Consider the following 27954-nt stretch of genomic DNA (forward strand, 5'->3'; position numbering starts at 1 on the left):
AAAAGCAACAAAAAGTGCTTACAGAATCCTTTGAAACTGATCTAATTTGACTCCACCAAAGTACAGTAAGATTTGTGAATAACCATCTTGCAAGCATAGACAGCCCCCACATATTATACATGTCATAACATTCTAGATAAAATTTTTTAAGTTGAAGATTATTTGAAATCTTCATGGAGTTTCTCATTTACTATTTGTATTTTACCACAATACGGAGGTAGATTTTGAGAAGTTATATGGCATATGTTTTAGAACTAAGTTAATAAAAATGTCACGTTTTATTTTTATTTACCTTAATTACTTAAGTTGGCTCTTGGAAGGAAATAGATTCAAATACAATAGACCATATTTTGGAGATAGCTTTCTAGATGTTAAGACAAAAGCTATCACCAATACGAGTATGTGCTTATTTATTTTTTTGAATGTTTATATACCAAGAAATATTTTTCTTCAACAATCAATACCTATTAACATTTTAATACTGAATATTTAACCCAGAACATGAATGTTTACATTTTTCACAGTTTCAGTTATTACAACGGGGCAAGTCACTTGTTCTTTCTCCTATCTGATTACTAAGCAGGCCTGACCCTGCTTTGCTTCTGAGATCAGATGAGCTCCAGCACAAGCAGGGTGGTAATGGCCATTGATCACTTATCCTTTCTAACTCTGCATTTCCTCGTCTGTGAAATGGGAAAAGTATTGCAGTTATTGTTCTACGCTTTTGTTTTTTGTTTTTTGGAGGTTTTTTTTTTTGATATGATTTTAAGACTTTATCGTAAAACCTGTGTATCTTAAATGATATGACCTTGTCCTGAATTTAACTGAGCATATATTTTAAAGAGAAACTTCATGGTTATCCACATCATATAGCTAACTCTTCTACAAATGCTAATAATTCACCCTAGTATTAATTTTGAGATCATTGTTAAGAATGAGCTAAAGATAATACTTACCATGTGGTGATCAATTTATAAAATGTTTCTGGAAATATTTCATCACTCTTCAATATTAAATTTTATTTCCTATTCTTGATGATTTTCAATAAAAAATCAGACAAATAATTTTTTTGTTTTATTACATTATATTTGTGAGTCCTGTGTAGACACAACGTGGATCCTCTTGTGTCAACATTGTGTGTCTAATGCCATCTAGGTGCACATTGTGCTTTTATTTGATAAGTTCTATTCTTTACATATTTTTATGGTATACTCTGTGAGTGTTTAATGTATGTTATCCAGGAGCAGGTTTATTGTATAATGAGGCCTGTGAACCTTCAAATCAAAAGACAGGTTTTTATCTCCGACTAAAAGACTATAAGTGACTTGTACTTGTTGTAAGAATTGGGTCTTTTTCTGACAAGCTATAACCAAAAATTGGCCTTTAGGAGCTTAAAAATGAGTATGCCTCCTAATAGCCCACCACTTTACTAGTAGGGAGTAATTGGAAAACCATGCATCATCCAAATAATAAATTAAAATATTTTTTAGTGTTTATTTTTGAGAGAGAGTGAGCACACAAGCGGTGGAGGGGCAGAGAGAGAGGAAGCCTCAAGCCTCTGAGCTGTCAGCACAGAGCCCGATGCAGGGCTTGAACTCACGAACCCTGAAATTATGACCTAAGCCAAAATTGGATGCCCAACCAACTGAGCCACCCAGGCACCCCCAAATAATAAATTTTAAATTCTGCTTATGAATTGTTAAATACATCTTGTTGTGAAGTGTCTCCTCTGCAAGACAGTAAGAGACTTGATTCCAGGTCTGAAGCCCATTCTGTTCCGGGAATATGGAGCTACAGAGCCCATGTAGGAATATAATTAAAGGGTTAGGGAGACAGAGGGCAAAGAAAGCTTAGGCCTGTGCCTGTAGGTGAGTGTTCCTTTTCCTGTGGCTTCCCCTTCGGGTTGGGGAGGAGGAGCAATATTCACTTCCACTCTCTTCCGTTTGGGTTTTCTCAGAGTCATTGCTGTACCTTCAGCTATTTCAGTGACTAGGCCATTCTCAACTTGAAGATCTTTTTTGCGACACGGTGCGATGAGTCTTCTTTCCCTACTGTGATTTCTCAGATATAAAGGGAAAATATGAAATGATCAATTCATGCAACACAAATCAATTAAAATTGAAATTTAAAACTTCATTTTCAGGTTTTAAACTAGATCACATAATGGTTTAGTTCAATTTGATTATCTGTTTAGGAGACATTCTACTTCATTGATTTTAGATAATAAATTCATTGCTAGTTTGACTGATTCACTATTTCTTAAAAAACGCTTTCATTTGTGAACTCATCTAGGAGAGTTAACAATGTGGATAAGACTTACTGAAACAGATTTTCTGACCTTCTGGCAAGAGTTCATATTAGCATAAACCTGGGGTGTGAATTCCTTCACAGTTTACCACAGATAAGGAGAAGGGAGATAGGAGGGAGGTAGAAAAATAGGGAAATACCCTGAGTAGGAGTGTAAGAGATCTGTGTATGGTCAACTCCCACAATTAGCAGATTGCAGTTACCGTGCATAGACCTCAAATACAAGGTTGGTTTCTAAGAATTTACCGTGCTCCTCAGTGACATCACAGAATTTTAAAATGTCTCTGGGGGCCCCGGGTGGCTCAGTCAGTTAAGCATCAGACTTCAGCTCAGGTCATGATCTCACTGTTCTCTAGTTAGAGCTCTCATTGGGCTCTGTGCTGACAGCTCAGAGGCTGGAGCCTGCTTTGGATTCTGTGTCTCCCTCTCTCTCTGCCCCTCCCCTGTTATCACTCTGTCTCTTTCTCTCAAATAAATAAGCCTTAAAAATTAAATCTATATATGTATATATATGTGTATATATATATACACATATACATATATATATATATATATATATATATCTTTAAATTCTGAAATTGCCACCTAGCAGTGCTGTTCTCTCTGGCTCTGTAAGTTGCTTCAGGAGGGAATCTGGGAAAGGGACTGGAAAGAGAATATTCTTATCCTGTATGTTTAAGAAATAAATTTTCCTTTATAAGGAAGGCAGTGGGGAAACAGACCTGTCAAACTCTCTGAGTACAATGATGAAGTGCTAGGAAGAACCCCTTAACTTTGACCCCACCCCACTAGCTGGCATTTCACCTCTCAAACTGTATTTGTCATTTGAAAGTTTGAAGTCCACTTTCAAAATGCCAATATTCCTAGCAGGGTTGGTTCTTTAAATCACTGTCAGCAAAAATTTGAGAGCTTAGTTCCTAGTTTCCTTGCTACCTGAAAACAAGGCCTTTAGGGAATAGATAACATGTGTGGGAGTTTGAAAAAGGTGATCTGGAGGAGGAAAAATAAAATTAAGGTGATTCATGTTCCAGTTTCTCCATAAACCAGCCTCTTTGAAACGAATAGGAAAGTAACCATTGGAAATAGCAGTGATCGGAAAGGATATATTTTCTCATACATGCCTTTATTTTTCTCTGAAAAATCAATACAAGTCTTCCTTAAACCATTTTTTCTCCTCAAAGAAAACAAGTTGTTATTCTCCAACATCAACTTTCCTAGGAAATGTAATCAAAATTAAGGTTATGAGTTATGGTAATCAAATATCTGAATATTATATCTCATTATGTCTTTTTATTTTCACTACGATGTTAGACAAATTATCTAGTGTCTCCATGAGTTAGTTCTTCCAGACTTTTAAAGTAGCTTCTTAATAGATTGAAATGAGGGGAACCTTTCAATCACACTAGAAAATAATGTACTGAAGTATAAATAATACTTAATGCTTTTGCAGATCCACAGATCATACAACTTAATACATGCTTTATTTTTTATTTTTATTTTTTGCCAACAGTAGTTATGGCAAGCCAACACATCTCTGTTAGAGATAGAAGCTTAGTAGCCATGTCAAAAGCAAGTTCATTAATTCTGTGAATCAGCTGACAGTAGTATTTAGCAGTTAGGTTTGGGCCACCCTCATGCAAATTGTTTACTTGCCATTCACTTTTTCCAGTGTTGTGGAAGTCTGAATCTAAAGCAGAGAATCCCAAAGTCCTACCCTGCTAAATGTCATTCTTTTCTGTCAGTTGATAATTACCTGTGTAAACAAGTTTTTGATTGCATGTGGAAAAGTGTTTAGATAAATTCTGTCACTTGTTTTATGTAGTGGATACAGTTTGTGAAAGAGAACAAATGTATGAATGGTATATATATAAATGAAGAAGATACTTTAACAAATTATTTGCACATGTCGGTAAAATCCAGAAGAGTGAAGAAAATACTCAGACATTTGCCAATGTAGGATTACTACATGTTTTCCTAAAGCATTTGGAACTAATTAAAAACATCCTGGCTTTATTTAAAAGCAGTATAATATATTTTTAAGCTTTGTTTTCAGTGAGGTCCAAATTTGTTGGCATATAGGACTAGAGCAGTGCAATGTCTACAAAAATATAGATTATCAGTTACTTGAAGTAGGTACTGACTGGGTTTTATTCATCTTCCTAGCTCCAGCGTATAGCACCATACTTAGTAGGCACTCAATAAATGTTTTAAAAAGAATGAAGAAATCGTCCAAGGCGGTGGTTCTCAAGTGTGGTCCTTGGACCAGCAGCATCGGCATCATCTGGGAACTTGGTAGAAATGCAAATTCTAGGGCCACACCCAAACCTACTGAGTCAGAGAAACTCTGGGGATATGTTTTAACAGGCTCTCCAAAAGAATTCTGATAGATACTGTTTTGGAACCCCCCTTCTCCTGCATCCCAAGAGATGGCCTGGGCCTACACTGATGAGTGCACTTAGTTTTATTTTTAGTGGGCCTTACCCTTGCTATAGTTAAGTTCATTGCTGCATTCTCCCCATTGATAGACTCTCTTGGGATCATCCTGTAAAATTAACTCCATTGTATTACTTAAAGAAGCTCAGTGTTGTCAGTAAGCTTGTGTCAAGAGAGACTAGCCGGCTCACTTCATAGTCTGAGTGTTACTGGTTCCTCTTACCTTAGAATGGTCGTCAGGAATCCTGAGTCTCCAAATACTCCAAGTTCAAATACTACAACTTTAGGACTTGGTTTTATAAGCTCACTGGGGATGATTCACCCCCAGAGGTTTCACATTAAACAGACTTACAAGATAATGGATTTATATGCCTCAATTCTAGTTTAATAATAGTAGAACATCTGTGTACCCTTCCTAGTGATTATTGACGATAATTTTTTTTAATTCTAAAATGTTTGTTCTGGAATTGAAGAAACTTGTACTTTTATATATTTCTGATGTCACTATGATTGAGTTCCGGCTGCTTAGAAAGAGACCAGGCAGTGTATCAAACACTGGGATGCTGTACTCATACTTGTGGAACATTTCCCGAAGATATGCAGGATATAGGAAAAAAAATATACACAGAGACTTTCATAAAATCATTGTTATAGGGACCAACACTTAGAAGTAACTTATTCAATAGCAGGGAAACAGTTAAGTAAATTATGGTGTAATCACTAGGTAGAATGTTACACACTCATCAATGATAATTTAGAAAATGATAACAAATCTGAAAAATATTGAAAGTAGCATAAAATGTATTTGCACTATTGATTACAACCTTATATAAATGTATGTGTATGAAAAAGTCTGGAAGGGAAGGAATATACAAAAATTATGACAGTTATGTTAAATAGTGAGGGTTTTAAAATTGTTTATATTTTCCCCTCTTTTCCAAAGTTTAGCCAGTAATATAAAATTACATCTGTAACTAAAAGCATACATTTATAGCTTTTCTGTTTTTTAGTATGCCTGTAACTCTTATCAGTAAAAACCAAGGGAAAGAGCAAATCAAACATTGAGAATCCTCTACCTATTTTATTCCTTGAAAGCTAGTGAAGATAATGGTAAGACACTACATGAATTCTTTTTGGTTATATCCAGTTTTATTTCATACTTACTTTTATTCCACATTTTGGTCTCCTCTGTAGTCTTTGCTTGACTAGCCTCTATTTGGAAGGAGAAAAATATCCCATCTCTGTTAGAGCTTCTTAATTTTCTCAGCCATACGTAAGATTTGATTTGGTTTATATTTATGTTCCCTATTTGATCTTTAGCATACACTGACAAACAGAGCTTTTATTTTTTATTTATTTTTCAAATTTCTTTAAAAAAAATTTTTTTTTTTAATGTTTATTTATTTTTGAGACAGAGAGAGACAGAGCATGAACGGGGGAGGGGCAGAGAGAGAGGGAGACACAGAATCAGAAACAGGCTCCAGGCTCTGAGCCATCAGCCCAGAGCCCGACGCGGGGCTCGAACTCACGAACTGTGAGATCGTGACCTGAGCCGAAGTCGGCCACTTAACCCACTGAGCCACCCAGGCGCCCCTATTTTTCAAATTTCTAATGTTTATTTATTTTTGAGAGAGAAGGGGTGGAGAGTGGCAGAGAGAGAGGGAGACACAGAATCTGAAGCAGGCTCCAGGCTCTGAGCTGTCCGCACAGAGCCTGACATGGGGCCTAAACCCATGACCCATGAGATCATGACCTGAGCTGAAATTGGATGCTCAACCAACTGAGCAACCCAGGTATCCCTAAAAGGTATATTTTTAGTATATTATATATGTAATGTGTATTTAATATAATATATAAATAAACATAGAGCAATACATAATATACATACAAGTATATGTGCATACAACAGGCCAGAGCAATAGCCTTTGAATTAATTCATTTTTCCTTTTTTCTGTTGCATTGTTCTAGAAATCCCAAAGGGAAAATTAAGTGGTTTTACCTTTGAACCAGATTACAGGTGACATTTTTCTTGTCACTTTCTTTGGAACCTCTTTTGAGTTTATATCAGCTTGATGTCTTTTTTTTTTTTAATTTTTTAACGTTTATTTATTTTTGAGACAGAGAGAGACACAGCATGAATGGGGGAGGGTCAAAGAGAGAGGGAGACACAGAATCTGAAACAGGCTCCAGGCTCTAAGCTGTCAGTACAGAGCCCGACGCAGGGCTAGAGCTCACAGACCACGAGATCATGACCTGAGCAGAAGTCGGACACTTAACCAACTGACCCACCCAGGCGCCCCAGCTTGATGTCTTTAGAATAACCTTTATCTAAATGAAAACAGTTGTAAAAGCTTTTATAAATTTTGTATCTGGAATATTGAATATTTCTCTCTTCTTTCTGTCTCCCCCGTTTCTGATAATTTAGTCCTTAATACAAGGCAAACCTCAGCTAACAAAATTCAGTTATAGCACTTAGAATTTGTGGTTAACACAAACTTCATGTGATGATACCTCGAAGGACAGATTGACTGAGAAGAAGCTCCTTTTTAACGAAGATTTATTTATTCAACAAATACTTATTGAGCTTCTCCTTTGTGCCAGGAGCTGTTTTAGAGAAGAAGGATAAAGCAATGAACAAGACTAACAATTTCCATCTCTCCTAGGGTTTATGATTATTGTCAACTAGATTTAACAAGAACAGTAGTGGGAGAGGTGGTATCTAAAGAAGCCACAGGTTGGCCCATGTCCTGTGAGTAGGCAGCATTGCTAGACCAACATGGAGTCAGACAGCTGTCTTTGAGTTGCGTATGAAGTAGGGGAAAACCTGTGTCCTTGAATATTTTTCCTGGGTCCCTTATTACTATATTATTTTAGTTCATATGTATGTATTATATACTATGAATAATGTATTATTGCATTACTTTCTGTCTTCTCAGTAATAAATTTATTAACAAAGGAGGTAGAATGCACCCTTTGTTAATAGGGTACTACTGTTATTGAAAATCCAAATGACAAGGTGATTATTCACTTTGCAAAAGATTTATTTTAAATGTTCTCACAGTGAATATATATATATATATACTTTTAAATTTTTGTTTATTTATTTATTTTGAGGGCGAGGAAAAAGTGCTTGTGTGCAAGTGGGGGAGGGGCAGAGAGAGACACAGAATCCCAAGCCGACCTCAAACTGTCAGCGCAGAGCCCAACACGGGGCTCGAACTCAGAAACCAAACCTGAGATGATGACCTGATAAGTTGAGCCGAAATCAAGAGTCAGACACTTAACTAACTGAGCCACCCAGGCACCTCTCACACTGAAAATATTTAAGGGGTGAATTATACAAGTGAATTTGTAACCTAATTACTTATGAAAAATTATTTATACTTAATAGAAATGTAAAACAAAGTTCACTGGGACTATCCCATTAAAATATTTTTTAAAATCCCCTCCCCGCCAGGAAATAAAGTTAGCTACTTTTCTTTAATTTTTTTTTAAATGTTTATTCAGTTTTGAGAGACAGAGAGCATGAGCAGGGATGGGCAGAGAGAGAGGGAGACACAGCATCTGAAGCAGGCTCCAGGTTCTGAGCTGTCAGCACAGAGCCCAAACTCGTGAACAGCAAGATGGTGACCTGACACCAAGTTGGACGTTTAACCGACTGAGCCACCCAGGCACCCCTAGCTACTTTTCTTTAAAAGCCAATAAAGCGGGCACCTGGGTGGCTCAGTCGGTTAAACGTCTGACTTCAGCTCAGGTCATGATCTCGTGGTCTGTGAATTCAAGCCCCTTGTCGGGCTCTGTGCTGACAGCTCAGAGCCTGGAGCCTGTTTCAGATTCTGTGTCTCCCTCTCTCTCTGACCCTCCCCCATTCATGCTCTGTCTCTCTCTGTCTCAAAAATAGAAATAAACGTTAAAAAAAAACCAATAAAGAACTTTTATATATCTAGACTATAATATTTGAGCAAACGGTAACTCAGATACTATTTGAAATGACTATCCTTTGGTCAGATGATTTATTATAGCTATTTCCAATTGCTATACTCACATATAAATTGTCTGTCATTTTGGTTCTGATGTTACATTGACAGAAAATATCTTATTAACCACTTAAACATAAGTTGTGAACAACATGACACTTTTGGGGAAAAATGATAAGGAAAATATATTTTGAAGGAGCTTATGTGAAGTTAAATAGAATTAATCCATTCATATATAGGCTGCCATGGCAAAATAGAGTGCAATATAGTTCAGATATAATCAAAACTCTCAAATTTTACAGATTTCAGTGCAGTTTATTCAATTCCACAAACTCCACAAACATTTAATGAGTGACCGACCACTTGTTTTTCAACACTAGATATCCTTACATAGGAAATAAAATCTGCCCATCTGAAAACATGGCCTTAGAGACAGTGAACTAGTACTTCTTAGTCTGGAGAGCATATCATGCTGGGTAGGTGAACCAGCATCTAGCACCAGGGAGGCATATAACCACAGTACAGTAAAAGCCGAGAAAATCTAAGACATTTTTAGGTTGTGCACATGATTCATGCTGTGTATTTCTCTATGTCTGCTGGACCAATCTTTAATCCTAGCAAAGTACGATACATACACATGATTAATTTGTCTCTATTAAGCACATTACGTTTTAAAACATCAGGTTGATGTCCTTTGTCATGCAAGGTATGTAAAATATTTACACTGGCCACCAGCTTTTGAATTCAGGAAATGCAAGCTAATTTTCATCTTAGCTGAAGGAAAACAATTAGAAGCCAGATCTACTCTGAAATGTAATTTAATGCATCCCATATTTTGTATTACACATTTATATTTGCTGATTCTTTGCTGTCATGTCTTACAATTTTTTTTACATGTATTTTTTTAAATGTTTATTTTTAAGAGAGAGAGAGAGAGATAGAGCACAAGTGAGGGAGAGGCAGAGAGAGACAGGAAGACACAGAATCTGAAGCAGGCTCTAGGCTCTGAGCTGTCAGCACAAAGCCTGACACAGGGCTCAAGCTCATGAACCATGAGATCATGACCTGAGCCGGAGTCGGACGCTTAACCGACTGAGCCACCCAGGTACCCCTCTTACAATTTTTATGTACGAATTCTGTGTGCCAAGAAAAATTGTTAATTCATAGAGGATAGAAATGAATGTTGTAGTTCTTATTCCTCTTACATATATATGTACTGCATACCTTCCCTAATTCACAGCCTATAGCATAGGGAACTGGGTATATTATCAGTACTTTATAAAAATTCTAAACTTGATTTGATTTCCCTAATTCACAGCCTATAGCACAGGGGACTGGCAATGATAAGTGCTTTATAAATACTTCTAAACTTGATTTGATTTCCCTAATTCACAGCCTGTAGCTTGGGGACTGAGTGCATTACAAGTACTTTATGAATTCTTCTAAACTTGATTTGATTTCCCTAATTCACAGCCTGTAGCACAGGGAGGCTGGGTACATTCTAAGTACTTAAAAATATTTTTAAACTCGATCTGATTTTGAGGACAGGTTTTTTTTCATATCACTTGTATCGGATTCTCAGTGCTAGTCTTCTCTACATATTTAAGGAATTCCCTAAATTACTCTTTATTGTATCTAACATTTTTTGATGATAAATAATGATTTGAAATTAATGCCAGAAGAGAGATACATTTTACTTGTTGTAAATAGGGCAAAATGGGATATGAAAAGGGGGAAAAATGTTAATTATAGACTTCAGCATTCTGTGTTGGATCTTTTAGTTGTTCTGGTCAGAAAAACAGGTTTTAAATGGCCTAAGGGCCAGAGCACTGTTTTACATTCTTGTTTGGAGGCTTCTAATAGCAACTGTAACAAATTCTATTTAATACTACAGCTGGAGAAAAACTCATAATAATGTACAGTAAAATGTCATTAAGACTTCTTACTCATGCATAAAATAAAACAGGTTCCTTTTCAAACATTTTGTTAAGTATTAGATAAAAGAGTATCAAGTTTGAGCCTATTGATTTGTTTATAGTATATAAAATAATTTAATCACTGTGCTGTTTCATATATGAATCACAAGTATTACCATCATTATTTAACAGTTAATCTCCTTTCACAAGGCAGATATGGGTTTATGAGCGACTTGAAATCAAAATACCAAAGAAATTGATATACATATAAAAGCAAAGCAAATAGAGGAACCTTTTTTTTATATGGCCTTGTGACATCTCTGTACACCCCCTCTTCTCAGCAGACTTTCCCTCTGTGGATATAGAATGAAGGTAGGAGTCCCTTAGCAAAAGATCAATGCAGGGAATTTGCACTCTCCACCCTTGGGCAGCCTGCCATTATCCTTCTGTAGCCACACCTGTTCACCTCCTACTAGGGCAAAGAAGGGCCCTGTTAGAAATACCAAGAGAGAGAAGCAAAATGGCTGGGACGGTAGAGCCTGATAAAAAGAAAGATGAACTGAAATGAGTTTGAAGCTTTCTCTTGCTGATGATCCAGATTTGTTTCCTTAGTTTTGTTATTCATTTGTGTATGGCTGGAAACTGTGGATGGCACACATGTTCAGGTAGGTTGTAGGCACAAAGGGAGACACCAAAGCTGCTAGAAGGAGGAGTTTATAGTCCACATGAATCAAAATGGGGTGAAATTGAAACATGTAACGAACACTTCAGAGCAGTATATGATTAAGAGCTAAAATAAGTAAGACAGAAAGCAAATGCTACAAAAGTTCAGGAAATGGCACATCGGTGGGGAGTGGAGGGTGTACCCAGAAAAAACCATGTAGATGGGTTAAACAAACTTGAAAACTTCAAAGATTGACAGGGTGACCTTTTGGGGAGAAAAGAAAAAAATATATACAGAAAAAGAAACACGGGAATTAAGTATGATTCCTTAAATATGAAATATCCATAAGAGGCAAATCCATAGAGAAAGAAAGCAGATTAGTGGTTGCCAGGGCCTGGGGGAAGGGGGAGTGACTGCTTAATGGGTACAGGATTTCCTTTTGAGGTGATTAAAATGTTTTGGAACTAGGTAGAGGTGCTGGTTGCACAGCTTGAAGAATGTGCATAATATCACTGAGTTGTGCGCTTTAAAATAGTTAATTTTGTGTTCTGTGAATTTTTCCCCATAAAACAAAGAAAAAAAAAGTTCAGGGTTTGAGGCAGCCTAAAAGGAGGGGAAAGGAATATCCAGCCTAAGAAAACAAAGCCTAGAATAATGCGTAAGCATGGATTGGGGGGAACTCTGCAGAGATCAACGCATTTGAAGTGGATGTAGTACGTGTATGTGAGTAGGAGAAATATGGTTGGAGATACAGATTTTAGGTCAGATGAGAAAGGGTCTGGAATGCAGGCAAAGGAGTGTGGGTTTTATCTTATAAGGAGTGGTGAGATTCCAGGTCTTGAGAAAAGGAGTGGGATGATTTAATCAGGAGATTAATTTGGCAGTAGGGTGCAGGGAAAACAGGAGGCTATCGCAACATCTGGACATAAAATGAGCAGGGCCTGTAGGAACAAAGAGGTAGGGAAAATGAGACTGATCTGCTTATAAACCCTTAGTTTCTGACTTGGTACAAGGTAAGTGCAAATGGAAGCATAAGCATTTAAATTGTCATGGCATTCAACCGCATAATTTCGCATTTTGTAAAAGTATCCACAAGGATTGGAAAGAAAAGTTCCTTCACCTCAGAGCTGGAGTCCTAAAGGACAACTGGACTGGACTTCGTGACTGAGTCCTGTGGGCGGTCATCAGCCATGTACTCATTTTTATGGCGTGTTTACTATGTGTCACACATTGTGCTAGCCACTGAGAGTATAGCAGTAGGCAAGACTTATGGAGCTTCCTGTATCCTAGATAGCCCTTTGTCAAAGGATTTTTAGAAATGAAAGGGAGGCATGCTTCAGCTCAATGTAAGGATTCTAATTACTGCAATTGTCCAATGATGGGAGAAGCGTTGTGAGGAAGTGAATACTATGTCAGTAGAGACATTCATGCAAAATGTCAAGACGTATTGTTTGATAGTACAAATAAACCGGATGACTTATAGGGTGATTCCCTAGCAATTCCCTAGCCTATAATATTAATTTCATAGAACATATTTCTTTCGCTGTTGACTGTATTGGAACACCAGTGTATACTAAGTGTCTAGACATTTTCATCAGAATTTGTAATTATGTTTACCTAAATTTGAATGCACATTCAATTTTAAGCATATCTGTACAGTTAGTTCCACAGTTCTTTTTAAAGAAAGTACTGTTCTAATGGCTTCTCACCCATCATTTAATTCCACCTTTAATATTTGTGGTAAGTTCCTCATCCAAGTGATGCTTATATCTGCAGAAGCAAGTTACCTAAATCACAGTCATGCTGCTGATCTTAAAATCATTCGTTCTCCCTCCTGTGATATATTGCTTGGGTTGAACAAGATCAGCCATGACTATCCATTTTGGGAATGTCTTTGGGATTCCATTTTGATGGGGGTGAAATTTCAAATTACTTTTATTATTCAACTTTTTACTTTTTAATTATTTTTGTTTTTATTTTTTTTTAATTTTTTTTTTGAGAGAGTGTGAGTAGGGGAGGGACAGAGAGAGGGAGACACAGAATCTGAAGCAGGCCATGCTGTCAACACAGAGCCCAATGCGGGGCTCGAACCTGAGTTGTGAGATCTTGACCTGACCGAAGTTGAGCAACCGACTGAGCCACCCAGGCACCTCTTACTTAACTTTTTAAAAATGTTTATTTATTTATTTTGAGAGAGAGAGCAAGTGGGGGAGGGACAGAGAGAGAAGGAGAGAGAGAATCCCAAGCAGGCTCCACGCTGTCCACAAAGAGCCCAAGGCGGAGCTTGATCCTATGAACTGCGAGATCGTGACCTGAGCAGAAATCAAGAGTCAGACACTTAACTGACTGAGCCACCCAGGTACCCCTGCTATTTAACATTTTGACATAGTTATTATAAGCTTCAAAACTGTACTGTCAACATTTAGCAGCTGGAATTAATAAAGATTAATTGCACTTTGGAGGATCTGTAGGACTTACACTCCTATGGGAGTGTTATCCTCACTATAGTTTGGGGAAAATTCTAGAATGCTTTTAAGTGAGGAATGTTATTTTTTTAGTGCTTATGGTATCAAATGAAGAGAAAGGTTAACTGCAGAAGAAAGAAATCATTTTTGTTCTAGTAGAATATTTTCTTAAAATAGCCCATTTTCATTAAAATATGTGTAAAATTTTGAATTGTGCCTAGAATAGTGCCTGGTATATAGTAGGTACTCAATAAATATTTAATGAGTATTGTTCATTGGATGTGGGGTGATGGTGGACAAAGCATCTCAAATGGAAAAATAGTATGAGCATAGGCACCAAAGTAGGGAAAATGTGAATTTAGAGAAAAGCCAGGGTAGTCTTCTGAAGGTAGCATTTGTCTGTAGTTATCATTGTAAAAATACCAGTGTGGTTATATAATTTAGTGGGTTCTAAGTTCTGTATAATATATAAAATACCAATGATGACAGTTTCTGATGTTTATATCCAGTGAATAGCTGAGCTTAAACATAAAAAGTTATTACCTGTGACTAATCTGGATTTTTGAGGTCCTCTGGCTGTCTCCTCAGTTCTTGCTCTAGCTCTCCTTCTAATTCCCTCTCTTTCCCACCCTCCTTATTTCCCCCTCATTTTTGCCATTTCCTATATTCTCTTTTTTCCTTTTTTTTTCTTTCCCCTTTCTCTGTTTCTCGCCTCTAATGGCTTTCTTCCTTTTTTCTCTGTTTCCCAATTCCTAACTTGTCTGTCTTTGGTTAGGTCTCTAACTAGAATATGGAAATAAAATGTGTTTTTATCTACTTGTCAAATGATGAAGTATGGATTTTTTTTTATCCTGAATTTAGCATGAACAAAATGTTTATGTTGCTATTTCTGAGATTTACACGTGGATTTTGATTGGTTTTATAAAAATTTTTTGAATCACTGATCTTCATATTGAGAGAAGGGGGTCAATAGACCTTGATTTGTAAATCCTGGTAAAGCATAGTAGCTTGTTGAAGTAACTCCTAATTGTCTCTAACAACCTTAGTTTTATCTCTTTTTCCAAATGCCAGTTGCATCAGATATATCATATGATCCTTCATGATCTAGGTTTTTTTTTTTATTACATCTTCATATATGCAATTACACAAGAGCTGGAACATTTGTCTGTTTTGTTCATTCTTTATCCTCAGAGCCCAGAACACTGCTAACAAATATCAGATGCTCAACAAATAATTATCATTTTTTATTTCCAATCTACAGTCTCATTCTACTTCCTAATCCTAAGTAGCTATCATGACTTTTTGGAGTTATATTGTCACTAGGATAACTTAGTTTATAATTGATTTATAAATGTAACCATATGAGTTCATGTTTAGAGAATGCTTTCTTTCCATTCAGTCTACCCTTTAGTCTACTCCACAGCTTAAATCCTTAGCCAAAATGTCACTAAACTATCCTTCTAAAGGACTGTTCTCCAGCACCAAAAGAGTAATCTAGCTGTTGATAGTAATAATTAATGTTTATTGAGTACTTATTCTGTATCAGGCTGTTTTAAGCGTTGCATACATTATCTCATTTTATTCTTCCAGCAACCATAGAAAGCACACACTGTTATCTCTGTTTTTCAGATGAAGAAATAAGCACAGAAAGGTAAAAATAGCCTGCCAGGTGATAAAACTAGGATTTGAACCCAAATAGTTTGAACCCAGCCACCCTGTCTTGTATTCTTTAACAAACAGCCTAATTTTGCAGTATTTAATTTGCTAGAGAATGAGATGTCTACACTCCCACTCTCACCACCATTACCACTACCACCATTCCACACTTAACAATTAGATATACACAAATATAAACTGTATTCAGGTATAACTGTGGATTAGACCTAAACTTTTAGTTGTTCTGGTTCACTGCATCAGTTTGCGTGTCTTGTAAGTGCTAAGAAACTTTAAGTACTTATTCTTGTAAGTTGTGACAAGGTAAATCACCAGATCTTTAACTTACGTTCAGTAATTCCACTATCACTTAAAACCAACCACTGTTAAGAGATTGTTCATTTCCATTTTCCTCTACCTTTTGAGTCTCTTACGCAAAAGTCTTTTTTTGTTATCTCAGGATCAAAAGTCAAATTTAATAGGAAGTTTTATATGACTGTTGTGAAAGTCTAAGGAAGGATATAATTGGCCCTTCTTGAGTCTGGACTGTAATGGAATCAGCCAGCATTTAGGGGGAATGTAGTGAAAGATTTGGTTTGATGGGATAAAAATTAGTCATTTGGGTAAGTTCATATACTTTCAGTTTCCTCCCAGTCCACCAAAGGGAATTTTCTTTTGATAGTGCAACACCCTGTTCCTTTACCCTTAGAAAAGTTGATCTTGCAAGGAAGGTCATTTCCTAGTTTTTGTGAGGAATTGCTGGAGAATGAGTAGAAATGAACCGGGTATGAAAAGCTGGAGGGCATCTTAAAGTGCTGGGAAAGGGGAGGAAGAGGGAGAGATTATGGATTTACTGGGCTGGGAATGGAGAAAATGTTGAGGAGGAGGGGTTTAGGTGAAGGAGACATTTTGGAGAGTGCAGTGTGTGAAAAAAATTGAAAGGAAGTAGGGAAAAGGGATATGAGAAGCGTGAATTGTGATTATGAACTGAATCTTCTGTAACAAATTTTGAAATACCTGAGTAAAGAACGGAATTCCTTTTAATCTTACAGGGAACGAGGAGTGGCCCAATTATGAGTTGAGTTGTGTTTCTTTCATTCTTTAGAGGGAGAAGATGGATTGTTAGTTTGGGTGGTGTTGAGTTTGAGGTTCCTGAAGGATCTCAGGTAGCAGTGTCCAAAAAAAAGTTGGAAATACAAATTTAGAACTCTTGAGAGAACAGTTGTGGTTACAGATAAAGATGGAGGAGCTATAAGCAAGCAGATGTGTTTATGGAAAAGGGTGAGCCAAGAAGGAACTTTCAGGACACATAAAATAGAAACACTCAGAAAGAAGAGGTACCAAGAAAAGCCACCCTAGTAGTAGTCATATGACCAGATGAGAACTAGGAGAAACTGGTTTTCAGGCAGCTAAAGAAGGAGACAGTTTCAGTGATAAAGGATGGACCAAATATCAAATACTATAGAACACCAGCGTGCTAGAGCCAGCTCAGACTGGCTTGTGAAAGTCAGCTGTTAAAATTTTAAGATTTTTGTGAGCCAATTATTATCCACAACCATTATTTAAAATACAGTGGTGTATACTTGCTCTTAAACAAGTTATGTTTAAAAAAAACACAACAAAGGTATGGGGCACCTGGGTGGCTCAGTTGGTTGAGCACCTGACTCTGATTTTGGCTCAGGTCATGATCCCAGGGTCATGGAATTGAGCCCCCCATCAGGCTCTGTACTGAGTGTAGAGCCTGCTTGGGACTCTCTTTCTCTCCCTCTGCCCCTCTTCCCAGCTTGTGCTCTCTATATATAATTTAAAAAAATTTTTTAATAAAAACAAAAACAAAAAACAAACATAATAAACACCACAGGCATCACTTCCTAATCATTATACATTGTTGATCCTTCCTAATCATGTATACATTATACATTACACATTCATTATATCCGTATGGTAGAAATGCTGTATAGCATGTGTCACTTTGCCTGTTCTTTCCGTCTCCATGCTCAGTGACGTCATGTTGGTAGCATGAACTCAGTCACGGTGGAAGTATTTATACCACTGAAATTGGCAAATACTGCAAATCAGAACATTTTTCCCTGAAGGAGAACCACTTGTTTCAAACACCAGAGCAACTTTGGATAAATAGAATTGAAAATTGAGACTAATGAATTTAGCAAGAAGGAAACAACTTGTAAATTTTGCTTAAGTGTCAGTAGCAAAGTGGGTTGAGAAGTGAAATAATAGAAAGTGAAGAAACCTGTTCAAATAAGTTTGAGGAGTTAAGGCAGATTATTACTGTTTTTTTTTCAATTCTTATGCACTTTTGGAGATTAATAAATTAATCTCCAAAGAAAAGGAGTAACACGTGCAAATTTTTTTATGGTAGAACTTTTCTGTTGGAAAGTCTTAAAGAACTGGCTACCTACAGAACACATTTTGGGAAATGTCATTATATTTCACAAATAAGATGATACTGGTTATAAGTCTGAGTGAGATAAATATCCCCATTATTAAAGGTTCTTAGTTTTCTAAAGGAACAATGTCAAGAATGGATGTTGAATTTTATTATTTTTTGCATTGTTTGAGATAATCATCTCATTTCTTTTAAAATATGACCTAGTGCTGTGACATGTTATTTAATTGATATTCTGATGGTAAATCTTTACCTGAGGTAAATCCAACCTGATTATGGTGGTTTGTTCCTTTAGTATATGATTGGATTTGCTCATTAGCATTTTATTTATAATTTTAAATCAGTATTAATAAGTGGGACTGGTATTTTTCTGTTTTTCACTACTTTTTTTCTTTAAAAAATTATTTAATGTTTATTTATTTTTGATAGAACACAAGTGGGGGAGGAGAAGAGGGAGAGGGAGACACAGAATCTGAAGCACGCTCCAGGCTCTGAGCTATCAGCACAGAGCCTGACACAGGGCTCGAACCCACAGACAGACCATGAGATCGTGACTTGAGCTGAAGTTGGATGCTCAACTGACTGAGCCACCCAGGCACCCTTTTAATATCAATATTACGCTCTTTTTGAAAAAGTAATTTGACCACAAGTTTGTATATGTTTTTATTCATTCAACTTTGTCACAAGAAAATGATCTTTTCCTTGAAAGTTAGAAAAAAATAATCCAGAAAATTATCTAGTCCCAGAGCTTTTTGGGAAATAATTCTTTGATAAGTTTTTGATGGTTTTCATTGTTAATTATTTTTCTGTTTTCTGAAAGTTGTTTCAAAAGTCAGCTTTTGCCGTTTATACCATTTCAGACAAATTAGTCTGATTAAATTGCCCTTTGGCCTGAGTTATTATCTATTTACATCTGCATGAGGATTTTTAGTAGAACCTAAAAAGTTGGATGAGTAGATATGAACAGCCCCGATTGAATGTGGGTTCTCTTGAAATGTAAGGGGTTTGTCTGCTGTTTTCACAGTCTTAGTTCTCTGGTTTATAGGGATGAGTAGAAGGATTTACAATCTAATGAGTATAAACCAATCTGTAATTAACTGACCAGGTGGAGAATGTGGAAGATCCTTGGTATGCATTACCCCCCAAATGGATCTTGTTTCTTCCCTACTGTAGTTTCTGTTTGGAAACTACACCTTCAGTGTATGGTACAATGCAATTCTGAATGTGTTCAGAAAGGAGATTACTGATCTCAGTTATAGGAGGGGTTTTGGGGGGGAGGTTATGGAAACCTGTCTGCCTCTGAAAGCTGCAGGAGCTGGCCCAATTTTCTCTTTGATCCAACTCTTAGGGCCACAAGCTAGGAACACATGGCAGTTTACTTTGTTCTTGTCTACTTCTTTATGAATTCATATATATGTCAAAGGGAAATTGAGACCAGTGTCAAGCATTGCTAGTATGATTTACCTTAATCTGGAATCAACATTCTTTAATTTTTCAGATGGAGATTTTTTCAAATTTTTCTTTATTAATATTCTTTCCTTTTTTCCCCCATATAGTTAGTTGAATTGTAAAAAAAAATTTAATGTTTATTTTTGAGACAGAGAGAAACAGAATATGAGTAGGGGGGGGCAGAGAGAGAGAGAGAGAGAGAGAGAGAGAGGGAGACACAGAATCTGAAGCAGGTTCCAGCCTCTGAGTTGTCAGCACAGAGCCCTACACGGGACTCAAACCCACCAACTGTGAGATCGTGACCTGAGCCGAAGTCAAACCCTTAACCGTCTGAGCCACCCAGGCGCCTCAGTTGAATTTTTAGTTGAATTAAGTGTAAAAAAAAGTCAAAGTGGTAACCCATTATAGGTAAAGTTATTTCTCATGTGTTACACATGTTATATGTAATGAATAGTTTTGGTGTGGGTACTCCTTCGGTTTTGACTAACAAATCAGAGAGCATTTATGTAAATTGCTCTCATATAGGTTAGGAATCAGTCAGAAAACAAAACATACAGAAATGAAACACTAACAAATCAGATTTTTCCATAGAAGAATATTTCCCATTCTGAAAACAAACAGTTGTTATTAATGTTGAGTCTACATTAAGAAATTTTCAGTTCCCAACAAGAAGTATTAAATAATGCTAGAGAAACAAACAAAATACATTGGCTATAGTTTATATTTCAAGTTAGAAATAACAAAATGGGATAACACTTTATACTCATGATCCACTACTTTTATGTTATGTATCAAGTAATAGAATAGTTTTTGCAAGTTCCAAGCTTACAAAGGTGTAGAATTAAAAAAAATTTAGAATTCTGTATCGATTAGACTGTGCAGGTCATTAGGTCTGGATGTTGGGGCATTTAAGGCCATGATGATAAGGCTTTGGAACTAGATGCTACTTTGTCTTTATAGATTATACAGCTATTCTAGAATCCCTGCGCCCTTCATAAGAACCAGGGATATGAATCCTGAGACCTTTGGCACATTTACTTGAATACTCTACTCTCTGGGTTTTCCTTTTAAAAATCTCCATGTGGAATGTGCTGCATCTTCTGTCCCTAAATGATTGTGACACACGCCTATAATTTTACTGTAACCATGTAACAGCCATGTGCCATCTAAAATGAAGTTCTATAGTTCAATAAATAGCATCTTTGCTGTCTCTAACCTTTATCAAACACCTGTCTTTTGAGGTTATTAATCCTTTTAAGATCTAGTTTTTCTAAAGTCTGTCCAATAATGTAAGTATCATTATTAATTTGACATAAAAGATGAATGAGTAGGGGCGCCTGAGTGGCTCAGTTGGTTAGGCATCCGACTTTGGCTCTGGTCACAATCTCGCAGTTTGTGAGTTCAAGCTCCGCGTCGGGCTCTGTGCTGACAGCTCAGAGCCTGGAGCCTGCTTCAGATTCTGTGTCTTCCTCTCTCTCTCTGCCCCTCCCCTGCTCATGTGTGCTCTCTCTTTCTCTCTCTCTCTCAAAAATAAAGTTTAAAAAAAATTTTAAAAAAGATGAATGAGATAAAGGACCTTAACTCCTGATCAGTGACAGAGTAGGAAAGTAGGTGAAATGAATCTAATACATGTCTCTTTAAGAATATTCTCCAGCCCTGTGTGATTTACAGTGAGTCTGTTGGTAGTCTGTTGGTTACTTCTAGAGAATATAAAAATAAGGGAAAACAAACATTCAGAATGAAATACAACAGAGAAAATAAATTTATTTGTGCTTGTACATTTTGGCAGCATAGGTTGTCTGAAAGCTTTGAGTATATGTATATCAAAAGTTTTGTGTTTCTTTTGTTTTAATTATTCAGATTTGAAAGACATCAACTTTAAGCCACAGCGTACAAGAAGGTCATTTTCTCAAACAAGAGTCACCCTTCCACGGTAGGTAAATGCAGAATTTATTATTTTATTCATTAAATTCATATTAAAATTTATTTTACTTATTAAATTGGTATTTTTAAAGTATTTTTTTAAAGAACATGCAAATTCTTCATAGTATTTTATTGTAAAATTTCTTAGAGGGATTTTATTTTGGCTATCAGAATACCTTCTACTATATAATTTACCAGTCAGTTGAAGGAGAACCCAGTAATATATTTGTCACAGACAAAACAAAGATAGAAGAGTGACCTAGAAGTTGAAAAATAACTTAGATCCTTAGAAATAAGTCTCAGTACAAGTATATTATTTTAGGTTCATATGATATTTATAATTAAATTGAGATTAAAAAAAAGTAATATCTTGCCTGGTTCCCTGTAGGCCATGCAACCATGATCCCTACTCACAAAGGAGAAAGTAATTTCAATATCCAATACTCATGTATTTTATTTGGGGGGTTAAAATATGATACTACAGATATTTATTTTATTGCTCAAAATTTTCCAGCTCCAGATGGCCAAAGCTGAAATAATTTGAGCAACTAAATAGCTATAGTATTGAATTATAGCTCCCCAAATAAAATACACATATGTGATTCCATACTGATACAGGTAAATTATTGAACAAATAAATGTGCAGTTAAATATGTACAGTTTTTTCTATATCACTTATACCTCAACAAAGTTGTTTAAAAGAAGAAAGACTGAAGAACTACCCAGATCTGGAGAAGAAGACATGGCAACTAAATGCTATGTGGGGTCCTGGAATGGATCCTGGAACTGAGAAGGGACATTAGTGGGAAAACTGATGAAGTCCAAATAAAGTAGTTTATAGTATTGTGACAACATTAATTTATTAGTTTTTTAAAAATATTTATTTATTTTGGAGAGAGAGAGAGGGAGGGTGGAGAGAGAGAGAGAGAGAGGGAGACACAGAATCAGAATCGGGTTCCAGGCCCTGAGCTGTCAGCGCAGAACCCCACATGGGGCTCGAACCCACTAGCCATGAGATCGTGACCTAAGCCAAAGTCAGGTGCTTAACAACTCAGCCACCCAGGTGCCCATTTTATTAGTTTAGACCACTGTACTGTGGTTGTAATATGTTAGCAGTAGGGGAAGGTAGGTGAAATGTACATGGGAGCTCTCTATCTTTGCCACTTTTCTGTAAGCCTCAGATTATTTCAAAATAAAAAGTTCATTAAAAGTCACACTGGAGGGGCACCTGGATGGCTCAGTTGGTTAAGTATACAGCTCTTGGTTTCGGCTCAGGTCATGCTCTCAGAGTTTCATGAGTTTGAACCCTGCATCAGGCTCTGCACTGGCAGCATGGAGCCTGCTCAGGATTCTCTCTCTCCCTCTCTCTCTCTGCCCCTCCCCTACTCGTGCTGTCTCCGTCTCTCACAAAATATATAAATAAACTTTGAAAAAAAGTCACACTGGAGTCCCTAAATAATCATTCTTAGTAGATTTTCATTGATTTATAGGGTGAGTTTCTGTTTGTTTGCAGATCTTAGAACAGAGAGAAGCAGGGGCCATCTTTTCATCAAGGATACCTCCTTGAGCTGTGTTTCTTAATCCTGTCCATACACACTGCAGTCCCCATCTCCACAAGTTTGATTTCCACTTAATACTTCAGCCAGTTACTTTCAGTCCCCTGGAAGACCTGTGAGTGGGAAAATTCCACAAGGCTCTGCCTTCTTGGGAACCATCTCTTAGCAAAGTTTTTAGTTGGTGACAATCAGTGTCTGATTTGAATTTTCAAACCCAAACTGTGAAAGCATTTAGATCTCATTAATAACCTCTTGGTCCACCAATCTTCATTACCCAAGGCAACATCTGAACAAGAACTTAAAATTAGGAGTCTTATATTGGAATGGTGAAGATGAGGGAAGATCACGTTTTTAAGTTAAATTTCCGGGAATTCGGTGAATACAACTAGTACTAAGGGAACTTTGATTCTTAAAGGAAATCAATAGTAGGATTAACTTTGGTTAGAAAACCAGTGTAACTTTAGAAAAACCTAAAGCCATTTAAAATTGAAAGACCAACCTCTTGAAAGACAAAAGGTAAGGGGCAGGTACGTACTTTGGCATCTGAATATGAGTGTTTGGTCCACATCCAAGCATTTGGGCATAAAAAATTAAATGCTAAATATTAGGAATTCTTCCCTGAAGTCTTTTACTTTTGCCAGAAAATCTCTTTGTGTGTTCAACCAATTTAGAAAACTACACTATTTTACACACTTCAGGTGGAACAAGAAAAAAAACAGACGTTTGTCCCTAGAGCAGTCAAATTCATAGAGACAGCAGGTAGAGTGGTGGGTGCCAGAGACTGGGAGGAGGGAGGGATGGGAGTTAGTGTTTAATGGGGACAGAGTTTCAGTTTGGGGAGATGAAAAAGTTCCAGAGATGGATGGTGGTGATGGAGTACAGTGTGAATGTACTCAGTGCTACCGAATTGTACATTTAAAAATGGTTGAAATGGTAAATTTTTATGTTGTGTATATTTTACCACAATTTTTCTGAAAAACCAAAAGGAAATAACAGGTTTTCAGCAGTTGACATTTTACTTTTTTGCCAGGGTGCCCAGGCTGTAAGGAGAATATCTGCTTGAGGGCATTTATTCTTAGGAGTTTTTAATTTTATTATTAATCTAGAAATGATTCCTTGGGCATCATTTACCAACTGGCAGTTTAAATGGCCCCCGTATCATAAATTGTGTGTGTAAAAGGAATCCTGGTACACAGGAAACAGAGCTGGGTGGTAGGGAGAGTTGCTTGTGAGGTTAATTTATAACTAAGACAAATGAATCTATAAAAAGAAGAAAAGCCTCATAAGAAATATGTTAACTGATGGTAAGGGAGAAAAAAGGGTTTAGATAAAAGATATCTGAGCTTGTTTGGTCCCAATGATTTTATGGCTGAGGAATTCAATTATAGGTGTACTGGGTGGAGTAAATCACAATTCTGTAAATTACTAATAGGACACAACGATCTTTATCGTCTTCTGTATGTGCTCACATGCAAAGTTCAGTCCTGCCCTCTGTAAATAAACTCTCTGCCTAGCTATACTGCTGTGTATGAATTCAGAACTTCAGGATTGGAACAGAGATAATGTTTACTTTTAAAACCTAAGAGGCAGGTAGGTGGTACATTTAGAAATAAGATTAGGAACTAGAACAAATTGCTTCTGCTTTTGAATTTTGATTATTGGGTTTGTTTCATTTTACACTAAATTCTTCTAAGACATTTTTATGACTGAAAAAATATTTTTAAATAAAAGATGACATTCTTATTTGTGCATAGTTTCTTCCAGATCTTATTAATGTGTTCACATTTTTTACTTACTAGTAATTATAGTATATGTGGCATTTTTGCTTCTTTTACTGTTAGATCATATAAATCTTTCTTTGTTTCTACCTGGCTTCCAGATTTGTCATAGTGGCAACACAGTAATACATGTGCCACATGACTTACTAAGCAAGTTTTGAGGTAGTTTCAAGTTTTTTTTATTATTATACAATTACTATTCTGTATCGTTACATATAGTGAATGTCTTCATGCACGTATTTCACTTTTTAAAAAATAGCTGTTTGGGTACATTGCTGGAAGAGGAGTTTCTATGTTAAGGGGTTTGAGCAACTGTATTCGTCTCTCATCATTAGTATTTAAGGCATTTCAAATTGCTCTGGAGACATATTACCAGCAATATGAACAGAAATATATTTCCTCCAAAGTATACATTTAAATGATTTCTATTCATAGAAATATATTATCATTTAGCAGTGGCTTTGTATGTGTGATAGTAGAATGAGGGTGGAGAGTGAGGGGCTTCACCAAGTTTAGGTATCAGAATAATATGGGGGTTTTGGTGCTTTTTGTTTTGTTTTGTTTTTGGTTAGGGAAAAACCGACTTAATTCCAGGGAGTTGCAGATGATTTCCTGAGGTTATGCCAAATTTAAATAAAATGTAAAGACTGTGTTGCAGGTCCCTTAATGTCCTTCAAGTCCACATGTTGCTGGTTAGAAAAGAATGACTGCTTTTGAAAATGTGGGTTTTACAAAGTAGGACTTCTGGAGAGATGGATACAGATCAATTGTTTAAAAAAGATTTATCTAAATCAAATATTCTAAATTTGTGCCTTGAATATTCGAGGGGAATAGTTACTTCAGAATAAAGACACAGAGAAAATTTTAAGGTACAAAATTACATGGTTAAAATGTATTCCAACGAACAGGAAAAAGATTAGGGGTGATTGTCTTTGCTTTTCATTCTAAACTTTTAATTTGAGGGTTTAAGTGATAGAGTTAATGACCTGAAACAGAGATTGTAGTTTTTAATTACAATGCAGTATATTGTTTTTTTAATATCAAATAAGCAATGTAATAACAGTACGGATCATTTAAAGAAGAAAATTATCTGTAATCTCAAATTGTTATTCAAACTATTCTACAAGTTGCCTTCTAGTTCTTAATATACACACATATTTTGATATGTGTGTGTAGTATTTGATAAATACATTGCTATCCCTGACCCCCAAAGTCTACACAATTAAGGACTTGTGGTAAATGTTTTCTGTATTCTCTTTCCATTCGAAAACAATGTTTTGAAACCTAACTTTAAGCTACATAGTATTTTCTGAAAAAAATGTGTGTCAACCACCGTGGCTACTATCTTTACTTAAAAATGTTAGTCGCAGCTATAAAATGTTGAGGGTTAATTCCTAAAAATTAAGCCTGAAAGAAAAAGTTCGTGATATAGAGACTCTGAATTAAGAGTTTGTTAGACTGCAGAACACATGGTAGATTTGATTATTTGAGATTCTTGAATAATAAATGAAGCAGTGTTCTTAAGTAATTTTTAAAAAACTTGCTGTACAAATATATCTGATAAGAGAGGATATAAGAAATTACTTTTGACAGTTCCTTAATTTTCACTTATATCCTATGCTTTCATTCTTAGAAGAGAAAAATATTTTAGTCTTTTTGTAATTTCTTAATTTTAATTTTTTCATCAACTAGCACTATATAAAATGGATTTGGGGACCTAATTAGGAAAACTGTACGTGTCTTCATCATCTCCCGTTCCACAGTTTTGTTTGCCTTTTAAAAAAATACCAGTAAGGAGCTGGAGAGTCCTAGCTATAGCATGCTTGATTCTTTGGCTACTTTGAATAACTCCCATGTTACAAATCATGTGTCTCAATTCTACCACAGTGTCATACAGTAAGAGGTCAATCATTGGAAGCCACTATTATTCTGTGGAACATGAAGTAACTGTGATCTCTCTCATTTTATTCAGTTTTTTCTTTGTACTGATGAACTCCTTGTCCTTCAGTCCAGATCCTGTGATCTGAAATCATTTAAATTACTAAAAGTTTGATATTTTTAACCTTTTATACTCTCAGTAGACAGGACGTAGGAAATTTAGTGACGTAAACATCTTTAGTAATCTTTAAAAGTCATAAGACTTGGTAGCTGGGACAAAAAACAATTAAGTATAAATTTCAGGGAAATACCAAAATGGCATGACTTTTGTTTTCTTTTGTTAGCAAGCCACATGGCTTTCCTCTCAAACTCAAGGAATATGTAGTGCAGGCTCTACTTTTATGATTTTGGTTTCATCTGCATCACAGAAATATATGTTTTCCTAAGTTTACTCACTATAATTTGTGATTGCTATTTTTCTTATCTGCGAAGGAAGTACAACAGCTCCCACTGGGGAAATACCATGTTAAGTCAATCCTAAAATAAGAAATCTAAGGGAAAGGTCACATCCTAATAACTTGTGCAAATCTAAATTCCCATGGAGCTTTAAAATTATTTTGTAGGAGTAGAGTATTAACAATGTGCTGTTGAACTTCTTCCAGATGAGAGCACTTTTTTGTGTCCAGAAGTAACCACTGACGTATAAATATAATTGACAAGAACTAATTCTTTTAGCAACCTATTTTGAATATGAAGAGAAATCTAGCATGACTATTAAACCATGAAACATTTTTTTGCTGGTTTCATTGGAATTATAAGGTGTACCATTCAGAAAGTATTATAATAATTACATACAAACAATGAAGACGATTTTTCCTACTACACGTAGATGTTTATTTTTATTTGTATTCTTTTTTGAAGATTTTTATTTTTAAGTATTTGACCCAATGTGGGGCTTGAACTTATGACCCAGAGATCAACAGCCATATGCTCTTCCTACTGAGCTAGCCAGTCTCTTTACTATAGACATATTTAATCATCAACTTTTTACCAACACTGACCTCCAGCTATGCTTTAGAAGAATGCTAACTATGTCATTCGAGAGAACATTGCTGTTTTGGGAGTTGAGGACACCTGGGTTGTAATATTTCCTCTTCTGTTAATTAGCACTTTCTTAAAACTTGAGATCGCAATTCCTTTATCTGTTAAGTGGGAGATGTTTATTGTGAGGATCGAATAAGATCAAATATATAAAGGGCTTAGGAAATTCTTACAGTAATATATAGCTTTAAGGTATTATTAGAATTTTTGCCTTAAATTTTTATCTTCTCCAAATGAAATCAAAGTGGACAGAGGACAAGTGGTTTATTCCATCCTACTCAAGGTAAAAGTCACCAGAACACCCTGATCAGTGCTCCATTCACTGGCCAAATCCAAGTCATTTTTTAAAAGGGTGGGATTTAAGTGGAAGCCATTCCATTATACTGTAATACTGTACAAGTGTTACATTTTGCCATCAGGATGATTGTTTCCTAGTACATAGTAATT

The 27954-nt window shown here is 36.1% G+C and overlaps 1 protein-coding gene across 2 annotated transcripts in view; it reads left to right on the forward strand.

Moving 5' to 3' along the window:
- PPARG (peroxisome proliferator activated receptor gamma) overlaps positions 1–27954 on the forward strand; it is a 135402-nt gene that overhangs the window by 3276 nt on the left and 104172 nt on the right. For both annotated transcript variants that reach the window (XM_047839313.1, XM_047839304.1), the window contains exon 2: positions 21132–21204. The gene's annotated coding sequence lies outside the window, so the exon portion shown is untranslated. The remainder of the gene's footprint in view (positions 1–21131; positions 21205–27954) is intronic.

This window comes from Prionailurus viverrinus, chromosome A2, assembly GCF_022837055.1.
Source record: "Prionailurus viverrinus isolate Anna chromosome A2, UM_Priviv_1.0, whole genome shotgun sequence".
Lineage (NCBI taxonomy): Eukaryota > Metazoa > Chordata > Mammalia > Carnivora > Felidae > Prionailurus > Prionailurus viverrinus.